Source organism: Lithobates pipiens, unplaced genomic scaffold (assembly GCF_037356315.1).
Source record: "Lithobates pipiens isolate NorthernLeopardFrog02 unplaced genomic scaffold, aLitPip1_a1.2 Scaffold_10, whole genome shotgun sequence".
NCBI classification, from domain to species: Eukaryota; Metazoa; Chordata; class Amphibia; order Anura; family Ranidae; genus Lithobates; species Lithobates pipiens.
In genome coordinates, this window is record NW_027507686.1 from 197,371,865 (window position 1) to 197,395,335 (window position 23,471).

General features: G+C 42.4%; 1 protein-coding gene across 2 annotated transcripts in view; it reads left to right on the top strand.

The window, feature by feature from the left end:
• The window catches only part of LUZP2 (leucine zipper protein 2), a 928,200-nt gene that overhangs the window by 102,565 nt on the left and 802,164 nt on the right, over positions 1–23,471 (top strand). The window lies entirely within an intron of this gene.

The following is a 23,471-nucleotide window of genomic DNA, read 5'->3' on the forward strand; positions in this document are numbered from 1 at the left end:
AAAAATACCTAAACACTAAAGGAACATTGAAGTAGAACTAAAGTTGTGCCATGCTGTTTTCACACAATACAAAAACTGTTAACAGTGCCTAGAAGTTTAAACACTTTGGGGTTATTAAAATTAGTTTAGCTGTTTATGTACATACTGCATGTAAATTTGTTCTGTGCGAATGGGGAAAAATCGCATGTTCTCTGGCTATATTTTCAGTATGAAAATACCACATTATCACCAGATAGTGTTGAGTATCATAGAAAATAAGTATGGTACTGTAATTAGCATCTAGTGGCTTAAATGCAGTATTCTTCCCCATCTGCAGAGAATATAACCTTTTTGCATGCACTTTTTCTTTTATTAAATACAACACTTTTTGACTAATGCCCCGTACACACAATCGGAAATTCCGCTAGCAAAAGTCCAATGTGAGCTTTTGGTCGGAAATTCCAATTGTGTGTATGCTCCATCGGAATTTTGCTGGCGGAATTCCCGCCAGCAAAAGATTGAGAGCAGGTTCTCAATTTTTCAGTCGGAAAAAGTTCCAATCAGAAATTTCAATCGTCTTTACCAATTCCGACGCCCAAAATTCCTACGCATGCTCGGAAACAATTCAACGCTTGCCCTGAAGCATTGAACTTAATTTTCTCGGCTCGTCATAGTGTTGTACGCCACCGCGTTCTTGACAGTCGAAAGTTCAGAGAACTTTTGTGTGACCGTCTGTTTGCAAGCCAAGCTTGAGCAGAATTCCCTCCAAGGTTTTTCCAACGGAAATTCTGAACGGGTGTACCTAAAACTTTATTTTTATTTTTGAATAGAATAGGGAAAGGTTAGAACTTTTAGTGCTCTCTGTTGTTCCATGGAGGCTACCTTCACCAGCTTCTTGTCCTGGTGCCATTTCAGTAGCCATCAACACCTTTGATAGCGGAAAAAAAACATTAAAGGTACTTACCCAACTCCAGCCAAAGATAAAACAGGTTTTGGCTAAGGTTATACTTCGAGAAACTTGAGCTATAAATAAAAAATAAATAAATATAAAATGGATTATGTGCTCCTCCTCCTCTTGTTCATCCATCTCTGTCCTTGAGTAGGCTATTGTAAAGTTATAAAAGCTATATGCAGAAAGCAGTAGTACTCACTTCTAGTTTCATTATCGATTAGGTTTATGTTGTTGGAATAAAAGTGAAAGAGACACTGGCCTCCTGTAGCTCTTGGGGATTATGAATAGTTCCTGGCTGTACTCCAGCATACTCTGAGATATTGCATTAGGTAGAGCATAATCCTTTCACTTTAGACCAGCAGCACAGCTGTAAATGGAGATAAAAATTCTGTTGGTAGAAGAACAAGGAATAATATAGTTGTATACATTGGTCCGATCTTCAAGCTGACTAATGCTGCATTCACACCTTTGCATTTGGCAGTAGTGTAGATGGTGTGGATTCCAGCAAACTTCCACAGAGCTGAATTGTAGTACTAAATATGAAATAAATAATTTAAAATGCATTAAAACTGTACCATATGAAAAACGCATAGGAGTGAATGTAGTCAAAGACTTGGAATGAACATTAAAGGGCAGTTAGATAATGCATGCATGCTATATTCTTCAATACAGGCCAAGAAGTTCCAGTAGATATGCATAGGACTGTCATCAAGTTACTAGAACTAATGATTCCTAGTGAAGGAGGTCTTGGAGGTATCCAGAAAAGTTTATATATATATATATATATATATATATATATATATATATATATATATATATATATATATATATATATATATATATATATATATATATACATATATGTATCACTATCACCAAGTTAATAGAACTGATAATTCCTAATTTAGGGGATAATGGACATATACAGAAAAGGCTATGAACGTATGTGTAGGACTATCACCAAGTTACTTGAACTTATGATTATCAGTGAAGAATGGCTAAGAGAAATGTATGAAAGTATATGTACATGTAGGACTATCACTGAGTTACTAAAGCTGATGGTTCCTTGTGAAATAAGTCTTGGAGATAATCAGAAAAGTCTATGTATGTGTATGACTAGCACAACGTTACTAAAACGTATAATTTCCCACTAAAAGAGGTCTTGGATGTATATATGAAAGTCAAGATGGTTGTAAAGGCACAAGGTTTTTTACCTTCATGCAACTATGCATGACGGTAAAAAATCTTCTGTGTGCAGCAGCCCCCCCAGCCCACCCTAATACTTACCTGAGCCCCCTCTCCATCCAGCGATGTCCATGAGGGCCTTGTCTCTCTGGGGACTTGCACTCCTGATAGGCTTTTGGTCAGTGAAAGCCAATGAGCCTCTATCCAGAGATGGAGGTAGTGAGGCCGAGCTGCGTCTTTATGTGTGATGGACACACAGAACCGTGGCTGGTGGATAACTGGATGCAAGGTCAGGCACAGATGGTCAGATACAGCCATAAATGACAAGCAGAGAATGGTTAGGCTACAAGCAGAAGTCAGCAACATAGAATCAGGCAGATGAGCAGGAGGCAGAGCAAATGCAGAGACAGGCCAAGGTCAGTGCAGGTAGTGTTCAAGCAATGTCAGAGCAAGCTGGGTCAATAACAGAGAGCACATGCTCAGTGTCATATCCAGAGGTTGTCTTTGGGAAATAAGCGTATGAGTGCTGCCATTATTGATGCAGGGGTTGAAGGGGTGGGGGGGTCAGACTGTCAGTGCTCAGACCATACGCCGCACACTGCATCAAATTGGTCTGCATCTTCTAAAGATGATGCAGAAAAAAGCCTGCAGTTTTCTGAAGACAAGCAGACTAAGGACATAGATTGCTGGAACCCTGTCCTGTGGTCTGATGAAACCAAGATAAACGTATTTGGTTCAGATGGTGTCAAGCGTGTGTGGCAGCAACCAGGTGAGTTGTACAAAGACAAGTGTATCTTGCCTACAGTCAAGCATGGTGGTGGGAGTGTCATGGTCTGGGGCTGCATGAGTGCTGCCAGCACTGGGGAGCTACAGTTCATTGAAGTAATCATGAATGCCAACATGTACTGTGACATACTGAAACAGAACATGATCCCCTCCCTTATGAGACTTACTTGCAGGGCAGTGTTCCAACATAATAATGACCCCAAACAAAACCCCAAGACGATCACTGCCTCGCTAATGAAACTGAAGGTAAAGGTGATGGACTGACCAAGCATGTCTCCAGACCTAAACCCTATTGAGCATCTGTGGCGCATCCTCAAACGGAAGGTGGAGGAACGCAACATCCACCAGCTCCGTGATGTCGTCATGGAGTGGAAGAGGACTCCAGTGGCAACCTGTGAAGCTCTGGTGAACTCCATGCCCAAGAGGGTTAAGGCAATGCTGCTAAATAATGGTGGCCACACAAAATATTAACACTTTGGCCCTAATTTGGACATTTTCACCTAGGGGTATAGTCACATTTGTTGCCAGCGATTTAGACATTAATGGCTGTGTGTTGAGTTATTTTGAGCGGACAGCAAATTTACACTGTTATACAAGCTGTACAAAACTGATGATTCCTAGTGAAGAAAGTCGTGGAGGTATACAGAAAAGTATTGGATATGTGTGGGACTATCACCAAGTTACTAGAAATTATAGTTCCCAGTGTAGGAAGTCGGAGGTAAGCAGAAAAGTTGATATATGCGTAGTATTATGACTACGTTACTGGAACTGATTGTTCCTAGTGTAGGAGGTTTTGGAAAAAAATAAAAAAGAAGTCTGTGTATGTGTAATACTATCACAAAGTTTTGAGAACAAATTATTCCTAGTAAAAGAGGTCTTGGGGTATATAGAAAAGTCTTTGTATGTACAGGACTATCACCAAGTTACTAGAACTGATAATTCCTAATGAAGGAGATCTTGGAAGTAAACAGAAAAATCTGCGTATGTATAGGATAATCACCAAGTTACAAGAACTGATGATTTCTAGTAAAGGAGGTCTTCAAGGTATACACAAAAGTCCCTCCAAATCAGTACTAAAAACTAGTATACAGAAAGGGTTTCCTGTAATGGAGACTGATCCTTCCAGTAGACTGTTTATGCCTTGGGTCTCTTCACTGCCCACCTGTAGCTTTCTGTAGGCAGCGCTGCCATTACATCATTGCTGCAAGGGCATTGAATTTACATGTAACATCTTCCTAGGTTAGGTTGCTAGTGAGGTTGGTGTACAATTCATTTTTTGGCTCAGGCCCAGCATAAATATTTATAGCACTGTAGGCAATCCCTGGGGAGGTATGCCCAGGAGGTGAAGAGAAAGCTCTTAAATAGTAAATTGCCTACACGATAGCCAGATAAGAGGGTTAATAACTGTTCTCTTCTCCTATCTGAGCTGCCTGACTGACACACACCAATAATATCATGTGTGTGTTACTACCCCACAGTCCACCAGAAACCATGCACAGCCATCAGAGAGGAAGGGGTGGAGTCAGGGCTGGACTGGGACAAAAATTTGGCCCTGGACTTCATCCAGACTGGCCCACTTTAATTTTGCAAACACGCACAAAAACAGTATATAAACTATACGTAATTGCGGAAAAAAAATAATATGACAGATGCACGGCACTGATGACAGATGGCACTAGGGACAAATGGCACTGACAACAGGTGGCACTGGGGACAGATAGCACTAACAGGTGGCACTGGGGGCAGGTAGCACTAGGGTGGTTGGCACTGGGGCAGGATAGCACTGGGGCAGGATGTCACTTTTTTTAATTTATTTTTTTATTTTCCCACTTACGGCCGCTGCAGCCATTCATCTCTCCCCTCTCACACACTGTCTGTGTGAGGAGGGAGAGCGGCGCTGAGAGATGATCTCATATGTTTACATATGAGATCATCTCACATTGGACACGCCAATCGCGCTGTAAACGGCCGCTGTGATTGGCCGTTTACAGTGATCTGTGTTTGCCTGTCTCCGGGGGACACGGCAAACACAGAACTTCCCCGATGCTCGCCTGCAGCGGCGTTCATTGTGGAAGTAAACATCAGGACATCCAGGGACGGCCTCCCGGATTAAAGTACCTGCACTATAGCCATCATTCGGCTATAGGGTGGGCGGGAAGAGGTTAATCAGTTACCATGGACAGTGGCAATACATTTACTCCTACCCCCCCCCGCCATGCTGCATATTACAGATATTACAGATATCACAGACATGCCATGCAGATGCAGCCTTCAGTTGATTTTATTATTTAGTGCTTACTTGATGATACTGGTTAGGTTATGGATTACTTTGTCCCTGGACACTGTGACTGACCCAGTCTGTGCTGCTGTTTGGAATCCTGCAGGCTGCAGCTGTGGAGTGTGGAGAAATGTTTTGGTTCCTCGCTCCTCGTTCCTCCTCGGCAGCTAAGCTTGAACTCCTCCCATATCCCCGGGCCGCCTCCGCCCTCCGGCCGTGACGTCACGGCGCTGGGACAAGTGAGATAGGGGAAGTGAGTGGCAGCGTCACCAGCGGGGTTGTACTTGTGCGTCGGCCCAGGTGCTGTTGCGGAGCCGCGGCAGCGGCCGCCGCCGGCGAAAATAAAAGAAAGTTATAAAGCGCAAACTCTGCTAAGTCAAACTGACAACCGGCCCAGCGGCCCACTGAGCCAATCGGCCCACCGGGAATCTCCCGGTAGTCCCGATGGCCAGTACAGGCCTGGGTGGAGTTTACAGATGAAAGGTGAATCTTAAACAGGAAGGGGTGGGGTTTACAGATGAAAATGTGAATCTTAAACAGGAAGGGGTGGGATAAATTTAGATGAGGGCATCCAATTTAAGACTTGCCTAGGGCAGCACAAAACCAAAATACACCACTGGCCACAGTGCATAAAGGCCTGGGAGTGGGCTTCTTGTGACTGCTTGCTGTGTGATCTCTTGTGTGATTAAGAGGGTAGGGAGAAGAGAGAGTCCTCTGGGTACATTGTGCACTAAATTCTGGACTATCCTAAGGATTCCTTATATCCCATCCAAGTTCAATAAGAATTAAACCTTAAAAAGAGATTTGTTGCCTGGTCATTGTGTGGGAGCGGCTGTGTGCCTGGCTGCCATGCACTCACTTGGGAATACAACCTGGGACAAATGTGCAAGGCCCTTTCAGGGTCTATGCTACATGCATAGTAAAAAATATTATAATTACCCTTTCAAATGACATATAGTATATTGCCAAAAGTATTGGGACACCTGCCTTTACATGCACATGAACTTTAGTGTCATCCCAGTCCTAGCCCATAGGGTTCAATATTGAATTGGCCCACCCTTTGCAGCTATCACAGCTTCAACTCTTCTGGGAAGTCTGTCCACAAGGTTTAGGAGTGTGTCTATGTTTGAACATTTTTCCAGAAGCATATTTTTGGGGTTAGGCACTGATGTTGGACAAGAAGGCCTAGCTCGCTGTCTCCACTCCACTTCATTCCAAAATTGTTCTATTGGGTTGAGGTCAGAACTCTATGCAGGCCAGTCAAGATACTCCATCCCAAACTCGCTCAGCCATGTCTGTATGGACCTTGCTTTGTGCACTGGTGTGCAGTCATGTCATGTCCCAAACTGTTCCCACAAAGATGAGAGCATGAAATTGTCCTAAATATCTTTATATTCTGACATCTTAAGAGTTGCCTTCACTGGAACTAAGGGACCAAGCCCAACCTCTGAAAAAGAACTCCATGCCATAATCCCCCCTCCACCAAATGATTTGGAGGGGTGGCTCAATACTTTTGGCAATATAGTGTGGATGAGAGAGTTTGGGGTGGAGGAACTTGACTGACCTGCACAGAGTCCTGACCTCAACCTGATAGAACACCTTTGGGATAAATTAGAGCGGAGACTGTGAGCCAGGTCTTCTCATCCACGTCAGTGACTGACCTCACAAATGCCCTTCTGGAATAATGGTCAAACATTCCCATAGAAAAACTCCTAATCCTTGTGGACAGCCTTCCCAGGAGAGTTGAAGCTGTTATAGCTGCAAAGGACAGGCCAACTCAATATTGAACCCTACCGACTAATGCCCCGTACACACGATCGGACTTTGCGACCGGAAATGTTCGATGTGAGCTTGTTGTCGGAAAGTCCGACCATGTGTAGGCTCCATATTACATTTCTTGTTGGAATTTCTGCCCACAAGTGTTTGAGAGCAGGTTCTCAAATTTCCAATCGTGTGTACACAAGTCCCTTGCACAAAAGTTCACGCATGCTTGAAATCAAGCAGAAGAACTGCACTGGCTATTGAACTTTCTTTTTCTCGGCTTGTCGTACGTCTTGTATGTCACCGTGTTCTCATGTTCGGATTTTTTGGCCAACATTTGTGTGACCGTGCGTATGCAAGACAAGTTTGAGCCAACATCCTTCGGAAAAAAAATCCACGGTTTTGTTGTCGGAAAATCCGAGCGTGCGTACGGGGGATAAGACGGGGATGCCATGAAAGTTCATGCGCGTGCAAAAGTAGATTGATTTCAATACACAGGGGTTCTTTAGGAGAGAACATGAACATTTTGCATAGTAACTAGTTCAGGAGATCTGGTCTATCTAAAAACTAAAATTCAGTATTTTTATATTTTTAACTTTAGATAGAGTAGCAAATTGTTAAAACTCTATGGGAGTTATTTACTATAGGAAAACCCACTGTGCACTGTAAGTGCACTTGGAAGTAAAGTCGCTGTAGATCCGAGGGGGACATGCAAGGAAAATAAAAAACATCATTTTAGCTTGCACATGATTGGATGATAAAATCAGCAGAGCTTCCACTCTATTCAAATCTACCCCTTAGATTTAGAGCGACTGCACTTCCAAGTTCACTTGCAGTGCAAAGTGGATTTGCCTTTCGTAAATAACCCCCATAGTTTCACTTCCAGGTTGACAAAAAGCTAAATACATCTGCAGTAGCTCTCTCCTCTTCTCAAAGGCTTTGCTGAGAATCATTGGCTTCTGCTGCTGTCAGTCAAAGCTTGTGCTGAGGAAGTGGGGGCAAGGTGGGGCTAAGCCTCGCTGTCTGTGTATATAGATGCAGACAGGGCAGTTTGCGAAAAACTCCATAGGTGTGTCACCATAATGCCACATACACACGAGCGGTTTTCCCGTCAGAATAAACTCCGAAGGTTTTTCCAACAGAGTTCCTCAGAGACTGTCATGCGTACACACGATCACACCAAAGTCCGACCGTCAAGAACACGTGACATACAACACGTACAACGGGACTAGAAAAAGGAAGTTCAATAGCCAGTAGCCAAAAGCTTCTGTCTCGTACTTGCTTCCGAGCATGCGTAGTTTTTGGTCTGTCGGAACAGCATACATATGAGTGATTTTCCCGATAAGAATTGGTTCCATCGGAAAGATTTAAAGATTAAGTAAAGGCACTTTAAAAAAAAAAGAAAAATGCAACCTGCAAGGCAAAGGCATAATGAGCTAGTATGCATAGCATACTAGCTCATTATGAATAACTTACCTGAGACCGAAGCCCACAAAGTGGTCCTCCTCCTTTATCTTCACCGCTGCCATGTATCCTGGAATGACTTCTGGGTCTCGCGGCTCTGGCACTGTGATTCGCCGGAGCCGCGATGATGTCACTCCCGCACATGCGCATGGGAGCCGACACGAGCGGCATATCACCGTGATCTGCGGTGTTCTCAGTGCGCTTGCGCGCCGCTGTCTATGGCGCATGCGCCGTAGACAGTGGTGGCTGTCTTCGGGTAAATATCTCCTAAACTGTGTAGGTTTAGGAAATATTTCTTGGACCTACAAGTAAGCCTTAATCTAGACTTACCTGTAGGTCAAAGTGTTTTGTAAGGGTTTACAACCACTTTAAAACCTGTTCTATTTTTCTTTAAAAAAAAAATCCGATGAGGCATACACACGATCCGAATATACGATGAAAAGCTTCCGTCTGACTTTTTCTGTCGGACATTCCGCTCGTTTGTACACAGCATTAGAAATTTTATTATGGTGGCTCACTGAGAAGAGGAGGAGCCAGGTGCCCCGACGGGGGACCCAAAAAGAGGAAGATTGGGGTAATATCATTGCACAGAGCAGGCAAGTATAAAGCCGCGTACACACGGGCGGACTGTATGGCCTACTTAGTCCGTCTAAACACATTTCAGTGGACAGTCCGCTCGTGTGTGGGCTTCAGCTGACTTTTTCAGCGTGCAGTCTGGCGTACTAAGTATTTCGGAATTTCCGTAATACTGTCCGTCATACTTTGGTTTCAGCGGACAATCCGCTCGTGAGTAGGCTAGTTCGACGGACTAAGAATGGCGCATGCTCAGAAAGGATTTACACGGCGGAAGGTTGCATTGCTGTGTATTGGACTTCCTATTTCTAGTCCCGTCATACGTGCTGTACACCTCATCGCGCAAGCTTTCGACGGACTGTTTGTGCATCTGTGTGTGGTCAAGTCTGTTCATTCGAAAGTATGACGGACTGTCCGTCGGATTGTATGACGGACTAAGTAGGCCATACAATCCGCCCGTGTGTACGCGGCTTTACATGTTTGTTATTTTAAAAGAAAGTACAAAATTTACTTTCCAAATGCTTTATTTCTGTTTTTTTTTTATAGCTGCCTGGAGTTTGGCTTTACGTTTCTTTGCTACTATAACCCCGAACAGAGAAGTAAAATGTAATTATAGCAGATAGCTTCATTTACGGCACAAACCACCAAAACCCCCTTTGATGTCTGGAACAGAATGGTGTAATATATGTGTCTCTAACAAGCCCTGTTTATAGCAGTTAGTCACTTTCTATTCTAATTTTCCTCTTTCTGGCTTTTCTCTTATTCTCTTTTTCTCCGGGGTGGCCGTGTGTGACTATAGAGCACCTCATGTAATGACAGTGTATAAACAAATACCTACTTGTTAACAAAATCAGACAGCCTAATGTAATGGCATTTTACATTCTCTGTCGAGTTTCGTTCTTCTCATGGAGCTGTGCATTTTTCTTGTTCATTTTCCATAGTTGTAATTTGCACATGTATAATTGCAGCATGTTGGTTCTTTACAAAGGCTGTTGGAGAATTCAGAAAATCCGGGGGTCAGGAGCATACAGCTGGATGTATAATGGGCACTTTACATCACTGTGAATGTACACCTTACTAATTCTGTCATATGAACTCCAATTATCTGGTAGTTGGTGCTGTGTTGCTAGCTATTGTCTTTCAACCTTTGCAAACAAAATTACACCCATATGAGTCTAGCTAATCACCATGCTGACTCCATGCTGCTCGAATGTACTTTCATGTTTAAAGGGGAAACTATGATGCTCAGAAAATATTAATTTGGCTCCGTCACCGCAACGTTCAGTGAAATGAATTGACATTGTTTTCCAATACTGTAAGCTTGATAATTCAAATGTTTTATGTAATAACATACACTCTATTGGCAAATGTATTAGGACTCCTACCCTTACATGGACATGAACTTTAACCACTTCAGCCCCAGAAGAATTTACCCCCTTCCTGGCCACAGCACTTTTGGCCATTCGGCACTGTGTCGTTTTAACCGACAGTTGCGCGGTCATGCATCATGGCTCCCAAACAAAATTGACGTCCTTTTTTTCTCACAAATAGAGCTTTCTTTTGGTGATATGTGATCATCTCTGCAGTTTTTATTTTTTGCCCTGATTTTTATTGTGACTGCGACATTATGGCAGACACATTGGACAATTTTGACACATTTTTGGGGCCATTAGCATTAATACAGTGATGCTAAACAATTGCATTGATAACTGTAAAAATGTCACTGGCAGTGAATGGGTTAACCACTAGGTGGCTCTGTAGGGGTTAAGTGTGTCCTAGGGAGTGATTCTAACTGTGGGGGGGAGGGGCTGTGTGTGACATATCACTGATCACCACTCCTGATTACAGGGAGAGCTGATCAGTGACACTGTCATTAGGCAAAACGTGGAGATGATTGTTTACATTAGCATCTCTCCATTCTTCCTCACCGTGAGACGATCACAGGTATGACTGCAGATATTGAGTCTGCGGGACCCGCAATCATGATCGTGGAGCTCCTGGTCCTAACATAGCCAGTCACGTGTAAACAAGGAGATGCCAGTAATCAGCTCTCCTCGCCTCACACTGAAGTGTGAGGTGAGGATAGCCGATCAGCGGTATCTCCTCACAGGGGGACATCTAGGGATGTAATCAGGGCACTGATCATCACAATGATTACAATAAATAAATACAGTGTCACAAACAGTGCCCACCATTGCCCAGCATATAGTGCCCACCAGTGGCAGCAATCAGTGCCTACCACTGCCCACAATTGCCACCAATCAGTGCATATTAGCGATCCCAGTCAGTGCTCGCATATCAGTGCTGCCCATCAATGCCCATCACTGCTGTTGATCAATGCCCATCAGTGTCGCCCATTAGTGCCACCAATCAATGCCCACCAGTGCCCATCTGTACCACCTATCCATGCCGTCTATCTGTGCCCACCAGTGCCGCCTATCAGTGCTCTCCAGTGCCGCCTATCAGTGCTCATCAGTGCCACCTATCAGTGCCCATAAGTGCGGTATATTAGTGCCTCCTCATCAGTGCCCATAAATGCCACCGCATCATAGCCCACCAGTTCACCCTATCAGTGCCCATCAGTGCCACCTCATTAGCGCACATCAGTGAAGATGAAAAGATTACTTTGTTACAAAATTTACTGACAGAAAAAAAGTAGCATGACCGTGCAATTGTCATTCAAAATGCGTCAGTGCTGAAAGCTGAAAAATGGCTTTGGCGGAAAGGGGTGTAAGGGCCTGGTAGGCAAGTGTTTAAACAATTGTACAATTTCCCCTACCATGTGTCTTGTGCCTCACTCTAAGCCCCAAAACTCCTTTCTTATTTCTTAGTTCCAGTGAAGGGAACTCTTTAAGCATTACAAACCATTACATTTTGGACAATTTCATGCTCCGAACTTAGTGGGAACAGTTTGGGGATGGCCCCTTCCTGTTCCAACATAACTGCATACCAGTGCACAAACCAAGGTCCATAAAGACACGGATGAGAAAGTATGGGTTGAAGGATCTTGACTGGCCTGCATCTATTCCTGACTTCAGTCCAATAGAACACCTTTGGAATGAATTAGAGCACAGACTATGAGCCAGGCTTTCTTATTCAACATCAGTTCTTGACCTCACAAATGCGCTTTTGGAAGAACGGTCAAACATTCCCATATACAAACTCCTAAACCTTGTGGACAGCCTTCCTAGAAGAGTTGAAGCTGTTACAGCTGCAAAAGATGGGTCAACTTACTATTGAACCCTATGAGCTAAGGCTTGGATCCTGTTAAAGTTCATGTGCATGTTAAGGCGGGTGTACCAATACTTTTGACAATATACAGTATGTAGTTCCAATGTGTTGTGTCTCTAGCCCGGGATTAAGTGATTAGTGAGAAAAATATGTCTGCCCTGAAACCAAACCAGCGCTTTGACCATGCAGGGTAAGGCTAGGCAATATAGGTTTGAATTGTTAGTTCACCTTTCACAAAAAATGCCTATACAGGTAAGGGTAGGGCAACCTGATGTCCCCGGTTTCTGGGGATAGTCCCCTATTTTAGCACAATTTGGGTAACACCCAATTATCCCCCAACCCCCGCTCTGCCCTGTCCCACTCCAATAAAAGTGGATGTGGTCAGTAGGGCATCCCAGGATTCATTTTGAAAATCTGGTCACCACAGGTAAGGAGTACCTGTAGATGAAAAACAACTGTGCAGCTTTCATTAAAGTTATATATTGCCCCTGCTGTATGGTTTTATGTGTCTCCCGAAGCCTGGTTGAAACATTTTCAGTGATGGCATACCCCTATCCTGCTTTGTTGCTATGACTTTGCTAAAATAATCCCTGTTGTTACTGCCTACACTTTCTGAGGAACAATCTCTCTCCGATTCTGTTCTTTGTGCATTTGTGCTTCCTCTTCCCTTTCACAGTAAGTAGCCCTGAGCTTAATGTCACTGCAACTGAGGAAACAGCAAACCACACATCCACAGGGATATTAATAATGGGAGTGAGCAGTAATGACTGGGATATCAGACAGATGCCATTCCTGAGATTTTTCCAGGCTTCAGGGGTTACATAAATGACCTACAGAAAGGGCATTTTTGGACTATAATCAAAGCTGCACAGTTGGATTCATCTACAGGCACCCCTTACCTGCATAGGCATGTTTGGGGGTTGGGGGGGCTAGGCGAGCTAGCCCTTAAAAGCTTACTCTAGACAGATTTACAAGATAAATATTATTCAGTTCTGTATTCATTAATACATCATTAAATACATTTTTCATTTTCAAGCAGCATAGATACCTAAGCTTTAGGTGGCACCACTCTCTAAGTTCATGTGGTTATAAGTAGTATGTAGATAGGAGGAGAAAGCAGAGTGACCAGAGTGACAGAGAGATGAGTTCATCACTGTGCTGCTTCTTTTTCACTGTCCAGTCACAGATTAGGGTGGGTCCAGGACAACCTGGGCTTAGAGGAAGTGGATTGAATGATTCTGGACTCAGGGACAAGCTTTATGGAGAAAACCTTTGGTTTAAAGCTGAATATTGTAGCAAAAGCTGGTCTTGTTTATATATATATATATATATATATATATATATATATATATATATATATATATATATATATATATATATATATATATTCTGTTCAATCTTTTTATTTTATTTTTTTATTGAAATTATAAAGAAGAACACAGAGTTTACTCTAGAATAAAATGTAACATAAAGTATACATATAGTGGAAGCACTTCAATAAGATTTTTCAGTGTAGAACTTGCACAATGGGTATGCTGCACACAGTACATAATAAGAAAAGAGGTACAAGGCCTTCTGAGCAAATAACAAAAGAAAATCACAGGTAACATTGAAGTCAGCAACAGAACAATTACAAAATGGTTGGCACTGGTAACCAAGGGATATACTGAAGCAATAATTAGCAATATCATGTTCCCGTGGATTAAGGCATGAAATTATAACAATAACTCAAGAGAAGGAGGAAAAAAGGAAAGAAGATGAAAATATTAAGGAGAGTGGTAGAGGCTGATGGCTCCAAGCAAGCGCAAGGCTTAGGCTATAACAACTGTAAGCCCTGGTACACACGGTCGGACATTCCGACAACAAAATCTGTTGGATTTTTTCTGACAGATTTTGTCTGAAACTGGTGTTGCATACACACGGTCGGACAAAGTTGTTGGAAAATCCGATCGTTCTGAACGTGATGACGTTATTTAGTTACAACGGGACTATGTTCAGGCTAGTAACCAATAGCTTTGGTCTAGGAATTTGATCTGAGCATGTGTGGCACTTTGTCCAATTGGAATTCTCTACAAGCGATCGGACAAAGGACAATATTATATCCAGCTCTCAAACTTTGTTGGTCCGACATTCCGACGGAAAAAATCAGATGAAGCCCACACACAGTTCGATTATTCGACAACGCGGTCCGATTGGACATTTTCAGTCGGAATGTCCGACCGCCTATACAAGGGCTAATGGGCAAGGACTCATGGAAACCAGGGAGTAGAAAATGGTCCACCCAGGGTTGCCAGATTTTGAGGTGTTTGGGTATTTTGCCTTGGATGTTAACTTCAATTTTACTGTGGGTTATCCTATGGTTGGTTTGAATAATGCAAAGATTGGGGGTCCTTCAGGCTCATGCTATGTTTTTTGTTTGTTTTGTTTTTTATTATTTTTATTGGGCTATTCATTTATCTTGTTACTTTTAGCTGGAGTTCAGGGTTAATGCTTCCCTCCTCAGCAAACGTTATCCTCCTTTACTTTACTATCCCGATACAGCTGCAAGAAAGAAAATACCTGTTAATTCCAATCGTGAAGAAGATTGTGACCCCCTTCCCTTCCTCCCATTTTACATCACTGGGGCTTGATGATTGGTCAGTGAACTTCTGAAAATAAAAGCAAAGGAATTTGAAGCAGCACTCCGCCATATCACCGTAAATTATTAAAAATGGTGCCGGCATCCTTTGGTCCACTTGGGCTCCTTTATAAGGTCCCAAAAATGACTGATCGCAGACAGATGCAGAAGAGGAATGTCAGGATGAAGCTGATAAAATTACTATTAAAATTCATAAAAAATAAATATATAAGGGAGCTTTTTTACCTGCCCAGGGGTTTGTATCTCTGTCTGTCCAGTCCTGAGTTTTAATCAGCAAAACAAGGCTGATGACCTGGTGTTGCTCTAGTGAGGTTAAGCAACATAGCATGGTCACCTCTTTGCCTCCAGTATACTTGCATGCAGCATGCCTGATTTGCCTACCATCATGTAATTGGTGTGTAGAAGGAAAGTACTCAGAGGAAACCCATACAAACACGGGGACAGCATTCAAATTCCTTGCAGATTTAGCTCACAGGAACCACCAATCAGTTAACTGAAGGAGTTACAGCAGTGAAATATTATCTTTGGTTCCTACCAGGCAATTCACTTTTGACATTGTACTAAATGTGTCTGTTTTTATTGCTCCTGCACCATTTTATTGCTTACATTTTATTCAAATAATATGTACAAAGCCAAAGTTGTTTTCTCTTTGTCATTTCAAATACGACTTGCCTCTTTGAAAGTTAAACTTGGTTTAACTTCTTCCTTTATTCTCAGTTTTGTCTGGGATTTGACAGGTAGTTTTTGACTTAGGCATTTTTTTTTTTAAATAAGTTATGAAAATTGTCTGAGACATGATTTTACCTAAATTTCCAGCACTTTGTATCATTTTATGCAGGTATTATAAAACGAGACTGAGCACTACTGAAAGGCAATCTTCCGTGTGCAATTTAAGGCTTTTTACTTGGGTTAGGGTAACCACCAGGCTTTCAAAGTAATTTCACCCAATTTCAACACATTGCTGAATCAAATGGATATCATTCTGAAATTTTGGTTTGTGACATCATGTACTAACGGCAGAAAACTATCCCATCTTTCACTAAAGAATGTTTGTAACAACTCTTTACAGTCTGTGTTGATGTGATGTGAATACAGGTGGATTTTTGTTAGCTCAGGTAGCAGGAGGCATTGGACGTTCTTTTTTAAATACTTTACAACAGAATAGAAATGGGAAAACAACGTGAACAACTCAAATTGGCTTCATCAGCATAAAGCGTGTTATATCTATAGACCGATAATATCTACTCAACCAAGCTGTAATGCATGAGGCAGCACAATGGCTTAGTGGTTAGTCCTTGAAGCACTGGGTGGTTTGAATCCTGGTTAGGACACCATCTTGATGTAGTTTGCATGTACACTCTCTATGCTTGTGTGGGTTCCTTCTTGTTTCTCCCACACTCTAAAGACATACTGGTAGGTTAAAGCAGTATTAAACCCAAATCAAATATTTAATACAGTATATTGCATTCAAGGTCCTCAGCTTGATAGTACTGGAAACCACTACTCTGTTGAGTAGTGGTTCTGATCTCCAGTATGCTGGCATTAGAGAAGAGCCCAGCAAAGTGCCACTCCTGCACCTTCTCTGCCACAGCTGAGGACACATCCCTGACATCTCCACTCGGGGGCAAGTAGGCTGTATCAGCCACTGGTTGTTATTTCTTCTGGTTGTTGGACCTGATTCCTGTCTTAAGCCTTGTACACACGATCGGGTGTTCCGCAGACAAAACCTCAGACTTTGTCCAAAGGCGTGTGTCTGGATTTTGTCTTGCATACAAACAGCAAGGAATTGTCAGCCAACAAACACAAATGTAGCATCATACTATGTGGTTTTCAACTCTTTAGCACCACCCTTTGGGCTCCTTCTGATAATTTTGTGTTAGTAGATGTTTAGTGAGTGTTGCTTTGCACTTTTCCTTTTGCGCTTTTCATTTCGTGCTTTTCAGTTCATTTCTGAATAGTCGTTCGTCAACCAGACATGTTGCAGAATTGGAGGAGATAACGTGTTGTTTATTATTGGCTTTGGGGTTATTTACTTTAGTTACTTTAACCCAAGTCAAGTCCAGAAACAAGAAGAGGGGGATTTCTTGCACCAAAAATTGGTTGCTTTATTAATCATGACCAATTATGTCATATGCCTTTGCTGTGGGAGCTCCAGGAGAATAATCCAGATGATTTTTGGATTTATCTCTGGATGACAGACCCTTGCTTTCACCAACAAAAGGAGGAGGCAGAATGGAATATAGAAGCAGTCACAAGAAGAGATGGAACACCAGAATGCAGAACATTTAGGCAAGGTCCAGGGGGACCTCCTTGAAATATCAGGTAACTTCAGGTTCCAAGCTTGATAGTACTGAGAACTCTATGCACTTTGTTGAGTAGTGGTCCTGATCTCCAGTATGCTGGCAATATAAATGTAACTGCAGCAAAATAATACAAGCTTCAAGTTTTAGTCCAGCTTCACACCTTGGCATCGATGAAACATGTACATAATTGTTATGTATGATAAAGAACCATACATGTGTTCATTGTGAATGACATCATAATGCAAAAGCAATGCAACTGCACTAAGTGTTGCCATGCAGTACATCACTAAAGAAAGGGTCAGGTTGGGTGCTCTGAGTTGTGTTGGCAGCCCATTCCAGATGAACACTTTTTTCGGTCCTGAATGGACAAGGCACAGATTCACTTTGAATATGAAAATAATAAAAAAATGTTCGAACTGATGTCCCACTGATAACCCAGACGCCTATGTCTTTCTTAAAGCTAGATCCTTGCAGCTGCTTCCTCACTCCCTGTCACTTTTGTTAACTGCTGTGAAGTATGGGGCAGAGCCATTGACTTGCTGTTCAAGACAAGCACAAATCAGAACCTGCACCCTGCACTGGTCGGGTCTTTCATCATGACTAAGAGGCAAGAAAAAAAGGGAGACATCAGTCAAGTGGGACTCCTAGGGGCACCTTTTCAGGACTGAAGCAAGAATCTTGAAAAGAAAAGGGCATAAGGGAGGCATTTTTTAGGGCAGCCTCAAAGGAGGCCAGCAGACCTAAATTCTATTTTTGACTTCAGGTTTGCTTTAACCACTTCCTACCCGGCCAATGTACATATACGGCCGGGTGGGAGCCGTCTACTTCTGATAGGACGTTCAGGAATGTCCTTCAGAAGGAAGGGGATCGCACGCACGCATGCCCGCGCAGCGGCGTGATCCTGATGTGCTCGTGTCACCCGGACATGGCGCATCTCGGATCGGGAGGAGGGCTCTGTGATTGGCCCTCCTGATCACATGACGGCAGTGTCCAATCACGGCCGTCATGTGATGTAAACAAACAGCCAGTTGCTAGGCAATCGGCTCCTCCTCTCCTCACACAGAAGTCATCGCTGAGGAGAGGAGAGCAGATCGCTGCAGCCGGCTGGTGATCAGTGAGTATGAGCTGTTTTTACAGCTTTTTACTAACTGATCACCAGTCTAGTGTAAACACACATCACCACACAGTGTAAACACACATGTCACCCCAATACACATGTCACCACACATGTCCCCAAATAATAAAAAGACATGTCCCCAAATAATAAAAAGACATGTCCCCCACATATGTCCCACTAAAATCACATGTTCCAATGATTATCTGCACACATATGTGCGTGATCACCTGCACACATCTGTACATGATCATTTGCGTACATATGTCTGTGATCACACAAACCAATTATTATACACTTAACTGATTTTTTTTACCAAAAACATGTAGCAGAATACATTTTGGATTAAATTTATGACAAAATGTGATTTTATTGGATTTCTTTTAAAATAGAAAAAAAATATTTTATTTTTTTCAAATTTCCGCTTTTTTTGCTCTTATATCGCAAAAAATTAAAAACGGAGTCGTGAATAAATACCACCAAAATAAAGCTCTATTTGTGCGAACAAAATGATAAAAATTTCATTTGGGTACAGCGTAGCATGACCGCGCAATTGTCACTGAAAGCGCTAGAGCGATGAAAGCTGAAAATTGGGCTGGGAAGGAAGGGGGCGAAAGTGCCCTGTATTGAAGTGGTTAAATAAAATATTTTCCTAAAGTGGATGTAAACCCAATTAATGACATTTGAGCTGGGCACATATATCTTCTTCAAAGAGTTAAGTCCCATAGCTCTCTCCTGGCCCGTTCCACTGTTGTCAGCCTGATAACTCCTGACAAATTCTCGGACACATCAGATAAAAGCAGCCTGAAATTTGTATCGCGGGGGGGGGGGGGGAGGGGGGGGGGTTGCTATAAATCGATTAGCAGGCAGCTGGCCCTGTTACAAAACACCTCTGAGAGTCTCTGCCTATGAGGAGAGGGGGTGTTTGCCTTTCCTCCAATCAGCAATTTTAGCTATCTTGGCTGTATGCCCAGACATCACATTATGTGTTAAAAATGTCCTTATACGATCTGAACAGTATATAAATGTGAAGGCAGCAGATATGGATGTAAATCTTATTTAGGGTGATTTGTTTTTAATCCCTGTGTATCATCTGAGGCTGTTAAATTCACTGGGTGTATGGAGGGTTTATATCCACTTTAAGAAAGTTTCTAGTAGTTAAATAACTCTAAACCAGAAGCCATGGAGAAGAGGAAATGAAGAAGGGGGGCTACATGACTCATAAGTTATTCTGCTGAGTCTTATTATGAAGCAGATGCGTATTTTACTCTTTGATAACTAGACCCCACAGACTAACCAAGGATTTAGGAGATTTAGACAGTAGTTATATTTTTCACCAATTGGTATATTCAGGCCCATGTGTATTATCAACATGTCAACACAGGGATTAGGAGAAATTTTGCACTCAAACTTCATTTTAAAAGCTTTATTCCTTTAGTCAGGACTTATAATGAGAAAACATAGCAGTGCTTTCAAAGGAACGTTCCAGTCCAAGTTGATAATTAGACTTTGATATGTGTACTGGGATCACAACCTACATGCTCATTCCTTTAGTATTTCATCCAGGCCTCACCATAGTGCCCCAGTCTTCTTCACTACATTTTTGGTAATCTGGTGGCATCTGGTGGGATTGATTTTGAGAGAAAGTAAAGTATAACTGCTTAAACCATGGTAGGTTTATTGTGCCGGGAATCAGGCTTTAACCACTTAAGCTCTGGAAGATTTTACCCTCTTCATGTGTAAAGGGGTTGTAAAGGTTTGTGTTTTTTCACCTTAATGCATCCTATGCATTTACAAATTTACAATTTACAAAAACGTAATTACCCTTTAACCACAATGATAGCAAGCCAAATGTTTGACCCCTTTAAAGTGATACAAAACACATACTGTTTCATATACATTATCCCCACTCTTTCTGCATGTGGATAAAGGCACTGCAATTATTTTAATAATAGTGAAAAAAACTACAGATATACAGCTGTCACATAACCCAGCTCTTTCCCAGCCTATCTGCAGGGAAAGAGTGGCAGGAGGAGCTTATAGTCCTCTGATGTTCATCACACGTTAAAAAAATAGACTTTGGAATACAGAGTAAAAATAAATAATGAATACTAATAAGCTTTTTAAATTGTCATACAAATATACAGTATATTTGAAATCAAATCTTTATTATTTTTTGGCAATAACATGATGTGGGTGAATTTATGCTAGTCACAGGCAGTCAAGTCCCTCCAGTCTGTATTTTAGAATAACAGGGAGGTGATTCCGCCATCAATCAAGATGTAATATCCCAGCCCCATTGTGTTTATCTGGTTAGTAGGCATGGAGGAGGAGGGAGGGAGTGGGCTGTCATTTACCACTGTGTATAAACCCACATGTGTGATTCTATAGTAACATGGGCTGCTCATATATGATAGGGAGGAAATGCCCGGGGTAGACAATATATTGAAAACTGAGCATGTGCAGTAGCTGCCAACACTCATCTGCAAAATCTCCAACTGTAGCAGGGACATAGGCAGAAGGGGGAGACAGAGACAGCAGGATCAACCAAGGTCTTTGCAGAAAACCCATAGTGACAGAGTGAGTATGAACAGCATGTAACACAGCATTTACTACTATATGTAACTATTTATTGGTAGTTTTTAATAATGTGAGTTTAGTGATTTTGATTTTCTAATGTGTTATATGTTCTGTGGTGCAAAAACAATGCACAGTGACATGACAAGACATGAATGGTTCTGTTATTTTGTCCTTTATAATGTCTAAAGGTTCAATGTATTCAGTTTAGTCTTTCCAGACCTCATATCTGTCATTCTGTGTTTTGTGATCTGGTGACGAATATTGCACACAATTGGTGTCGTTATCATATGGATTACAGTGGGTTGATTGATATGTACAGTATCTCACAAAAGTGAGTACATTTTTGTAAATATTTTATTATATCTTTTCATGTGACATCACTGAAGAAATGACACTTTGCTACAATGTAAAGTAGTGAGTGTACAGCTTGTATAACAGTGTAAATTTGCTGTCCGCTCAAAATAACTCAACACACAGCCATTAATGTCTAAATCGCTGGCAACAAATGTGACTATACCCCTAAATGAAAATGTCCAAAGTGTCAATATTTTGTGTGGCCACCATCATTTTCCAGTACTGCCTTAACTCTCTTGGGCATGAAGTTCACCAGAGCTTCACAGGTTGCCACTGGAGTCCTCTTCCACTCCTCCATGATGACTTCACAAAGCTGGTGGATCTTGCGCTCCTCCACCTTCCGTTTGAGGATGCCCCACAGATTCTCAATAGGGTTTAGGTCTAGAGACATGCTTGGCCAGTCCATTACCTTTACCCTGAGCTTCTTTAGCAAGGCAGTGATCGTCTTGGAGGTGTGTTTGGGGTCATTATCATGTTGGAATACTGCCCTGCGGCCCAGTCTCCAAAGGGAGGGGATCATGCTCTGCTTCAGTATGTCACAGTACATTTTGGCATTCATGTTTCTCTCAATGAACTGTAGCTCCCCAGTGTCGGCAGCATTCATGCGGCCCCAGACCATGACACTCCCACCACCATGCTTGACTGTAGGGAAGACACACTTGTCTTAGTACTCCTTACCTGGTTGCCGCCACACATGCTTGACACCATCTGAACCAAATAAGTTTATCTTGGTCTCATCAGAAATGGTTCCAGTAATAGTAAGGGCTCTCTTGCGCATCATCTTTAGAAGAGGCTTCCTTCTAGGATGACAGCCATCCAGACCAATTTAATTCAGTGTGCAGCGTATGGTCTGAGCACTGACAGGCTGACCCCCCACCCCTTCAACCTCTACAGCAATCCTGGCAGCACGCATACATCTATTTCCCAAAGACAACCTCTGTATAGGATGCTGAGCTCAACTTCTTTGGTCGACCATGGCAAGGCCTGTTCTGAGTGGAACCTGTCCTGTTAAACCTTTGTATGGTCTTGGCCACTGTGCTGCAGCTCAGTTTCAGGGTCTTTACAATCTTCTTATAGCCTAGGCCATCTTTATTTAGAGCAACAATTTTTTTTAGCAGATTCTCAGAGAGTTCTTGATGAGGTGCCATGTTGAACTTCCAGTGACCAGTATGAGAGCGTGAGAGCGGTAACACCAAATTGAACACATCTGCTCTCCATTCACACCTGAGACCTTGTAACACTAATAAATCACATGACATCAGGGAGGGGAAATGGCTAATTGAGCCCAATTTGGACATTTTCACTTGGTGTACTCACTTTTGTTGCCAACATTAATGGCTGTGTGTTGAGTTATTTTGAGGAGACAGCAAATCTATTGTTGTTATACAAGCTGTGCACTCACTACTTTACATTCTAGCTAAGTGTCATTTCCTTAGTGTTGTCACAAGAAAAAATATAATAAAATATTTACAAAAATGTGAGGGGTGTTCACACTTTTGTGAGATACTGTATTAACAACAACCAGGGCTGGAACTAGGGGGGGCTCTTGCCCCGGGTGACACATCTAGGAGGTCTCACCAGGGGTACTGCTTCCACCCACATTGAGAACCGCTGCTCTAAGGGTGTCACTGCTGCCTGATCAAGTGTAATGGACAGGCAGGTCTCCCTTCTAGTCCTGCCCAGTGCCCAAACAGCCTATGTCTTTCCTGAGTGAGGCATCCCAGAGAAGGGGAGGCTTCAAAGAAGGCCCTGGACTGGGGGGTGGTGCAGAGGAGGCCCTGGGCTGAGGGGGGGGGGGGGGGCGGTGCGAACAAAACACAAGACTTTAATATCACTTTATGGTTAGCTGGTGTGTAGTAAAGGATATGCAACAGAAAATTTTTATTTTATTAAAATTAGTATACTGAGGTTTTTACTGTCTGATACATACTCACTTGTGGCACAGTCATTAAAGCATATGGGCCTTTAAGCCCTTCCCACTGATGCAATAAGACCACACCCGCAGTTTTGGCGTGGCACCGCTATATTGTCACATGCCAAAAAAGTCCAGCCCCGGGTGCCAGATGTGCTAGCTATGCCACTGACAATAATTTCATCTTTTATATAGTGCCTTGAAAAAAGTATTCACACCCCTTAAAAGTGTGCACATTTTGCTATTTTGTAAAGAAGAATGGGTAAAAATGTCATCTCTAGATGTGCAAAGGTGGTAGAGACATCCCCAAAAAGACGGCCTGTTATCTATCAGAAAGCAAACAGGAGGTGATTAAATGTGT